Source organism: Lactuca virosa, chromosome 6 (genome assembly GCF_052849685.1).
Source record: "Lactuca virosa cultivar CGN04683 chromosome 6, Lactuca_virosa_CGN04683_v6, whole genome shotgun sequence".
NCBI classification, from domain to species: Eukaryota; Viridiplantae; Streptophyta; class Magnoliopsida; order Asterales; family Asteraceae; genus Lactuca; species Lactuca virosa.
The window spans coordinates 262,435,657-262,438,847 of record NC_136431.1 but is presented as its reverse complement, the minus strand read 5'-3'; the positions used below and the strand labels follow the sequence as shown (position 1 = coordinate 262,438,847).

General features: G+C 32.1%; 1 long non-coding RNA gene across 6 annotated transcripts; it reads right to left on the bottom strand.

The window, feature by feature from the left end:
- Positions 1 to 756: 756 nt before the first annotated feature.
- LOC145118583 (uncharacterized) lies at positions 757 to 3,191 on the bottom strand. 6 transcript variants are annotated; one of them, XR_013713369.1, is made up of 7 exons: positions 2,993 to 3,191; positions 2,720 to 2,918; positions 2,461 to 2,595; positions 2,168 to 2,365; positions 1,547 to 2,064; positions 1,292 to 1,338; positions 757 to 996 (listed from the first exon to the last, which is right to left on the bottom strand). It is a non-coding gene; the product is annotated as an uncharacterized LOC145118583 (long non-coding RNA). The 6 variants fall into 6 exon arrangements; XR_013713366.1 differs by having other exon boundaries at positions 1,292 to 1,684; positions 1,760 to 2,064; XR_013713368.1 differs by having other exon boundaries at positions 1,292 to 1,833; positions 1,908 to 2,064.

Below are 3,191 nucleotides of genomic sequence, written 5' to 3'. Positions count from 1 at the left end.
TGTGGCCGTATCATAAAAGTGTGACAATTGTGTAGAAAATTTTGTTCCTAAAATCAATCATTTTATCCAATATTGTGGCGTTAAACCGTCAGCAGACACACTTTTTTAGTAATTGTAGTAACTGTATATCGCCGACTGACGATATACATGTTGTTTCAATGTGGCATTTTGCTAATAAATCGTCACATAATTCAAAGTTTATTAAAACTATTGAGTGTCTTTTGCAGACATGCAATTACGATGAACATGACCATGTTCACTAAATAGCCACATGTAATTACTTTCATAAGTGACGATTTGTTAATAATTAGTCACACAAACAATATTTTGTAGTGACCATTGTCTATCGTATAGAGGCACACAATTACGTGAAACATGACTGTAAGTATTATAAAGACACATTTTATTAAAATTATGGATTTAATATTAGCTTACGGTCATATTTGCATTACTTATCACGATCGCTTCTTTTATTCAGACATATAAAAAGTCATAAGTATGACTATTTTATATCATTTCGACATAGAAAATCAATTAAAAATAACCACAATTGATTTATAGACAAAATTTTGTGACTAATGTTTATATAAAGACACATAAAATATAGTAATTTTGGCGTGACTAATTTTTATATAAAGTCACAGGAATTTTGTTTAATATGGTGTAACTAATCTTTATGTAAAGCTATAGTTATCAGTGGACATAATATCCATTTCATTTCCAATTTTTTGTAAGATTAAAACAAAAATAAACATGTTAAAACTTAAAAGAAAATGATATTAACATTAATAAACAAATCAATACATAAGTTTTCAATTCAAATACTAAAGACATTAACTTGTAATCAAAAGATATATATACAAGACTTTACATATAAACTAAGAACTATATCTCCAACATTGTTGTCATGCCCTCTAACGTTGTATAAGTTTTCTTTTTCTTCTTAGAATCGTGTAGTTCCGTGTTTTAATTTTGATTGGATGGTGGATTTGGTACCTGGAGCAACAAAAACTATAGGTGTCAAACATTAAGATAAATATAAATAATTAACTATGTTAATGTGTTATACTTGTGCATTAGTCGACTTGACCAATGTAATCTTTAATTTCTTTTATTTCATCGTACTTTCATTTGTTCCTATTATAGTATTGTCCATATAAGAAAAAATATAGAAGTATAATGCTATAATTGGATAGAATTTTCAAAGTACAATGTCCTTATAAGAAAAAGTTAGAAGTATAATGTTGTAATAGATTAAGAAATTGAAGTAAGAATTTAATTGACTACGTACATCTTTTGCAATAAATCCATCGAAAATGTTGGTGGTTTTCCAAATACCTAACAATGCAACACATTAGAATTAATTACCATATGACCCTTAAATCAACAAAGTCAAACATTGACACCCAATTTGTGAAAAATCAAATAGCCAAGACTAAACATGTTGTACTTCATTACATTGAAACCAGACCCAAAAAGTAAAGGTGGGATAAAGACTCATGCTTGATATTTGAGTGCAAAAGATGTGAATGCCCTTGATTCTTACCTGGCCATTCTTGTAAATCAATCATATTGATAGTGATACCGCTGTTAGTAGCAATGAAAATGCATCTTGGATTCTCACGAATGCAAAGAGTTGCATACATGCAAATTACTCACCACTTGCATCTTTTTATAAATTTAACTTCAACAAATAGATATAATTCAAGAACACTAGGTATATAAGATGTTATTAAAATGAGTAAATGGGGTATCTTACTGTATTTTGTCATAGTTTACATTTGTATCATGTCCAACCACAACTACTCCAATCTGCATCATAACTTAAAAAAACTACACAGGAATACATAATTAGATGTAAGCAAGCTATTTCGGAAGGAAAATATTAGTTTAAAATTTTCATATACTTTTAACACCCTTTCAAGATGCTCAAGCTTTCTGATATAAAAATGTTCACATTCATCATCACCATCTTCATATAGCCACTCTTCGGTTTTTTGCAGACTTTTTTGAGATGATCTCTACCTCTGAATCTGTTGCAATGTTTCGATAGGAACTAAAAAGCTAAAGTACAAATATTCTATCATATTGTAAGCAATATATATAATTAAAAGTTAAACAACACAAATAACTTTAATGAATTACTAAATCAAGTGTAAAAATTTACCTTGCTACATGTGTCATAGATAAAAGACTCGAGTGTCTTTCTTTTTTCTTTTGTTTTCTCCACCATAATGTCTTGCTCTGCAAAGATATGTGCTCTTTTTTGAGCGTTGTGTATCTCATCTATTATTGTTAGGATATGATAATTCTCAGGAACTGCAAGCTTCTGCTCCCTGGCCCTGCTTCTTCTTGCTTCTACAGCCTGCATGGTGGAACAATGTTTTGCTATAGTTTATGTAGCTTATACAAAAATTTTCACAAAAAAAAACTACAATTTTGTTCAGAAATTTAGATTACATGATGTGAATTAAACAGGCTAGAATGAGTAGCAGGTTTATGACTAACAACATCATTCTTCGTAAGATGATTGGCCATCATCAACAACCAGTGCATATAAGAGTAATCAATTGAATGGTGTGTAACTTCTAAAAACTGAAGCAACAAATACAAGAGAGAACTATATCATAATATGTTAAATATTTGTGCAAATTGGAAACAAGAAATACTTACTGATGCAGTTTCTATTTGTGCAAATTGGGAAACAAGCAATACTTACAAAAATTGCCTTCACATCTTGTGTCCACAAGCTGAAAATCAGAATGATTGGGCTGTTACTTCGTGTTTTCCCAGCCTCCACAGCCCTAAAATCGCTATCAACATCATCGACGACAGCCGGAGATGGGGAGGAACGGGTGCACCTAAGATGGAAGGTCAGGGGTGTGCTGCGATGTGGGGTAGATGCGGAGCGAGTTTACCTATTAGGGCATAGTGTTTGAGAGCAATCGTCGACTCTAACCATAAAAAAAACGATTTCAGATTTTAAACATACCTTTGCGTGCGACCGTTGAAGATTGGAAAGCCAGAATGGTGACGAACGGAGTACCGGAGTTGGTGGAAGGTCTTTGGGATCGACGTCGGAGGCGCGCGCCAGAAGATGGGGGTTCCCATCGACTTCAGCCATAAGAAGAATTAGGGAATAGAGAGAATTTTCATGAAATGAGGATTTCGTGGGGGGAGATTAAAAATAT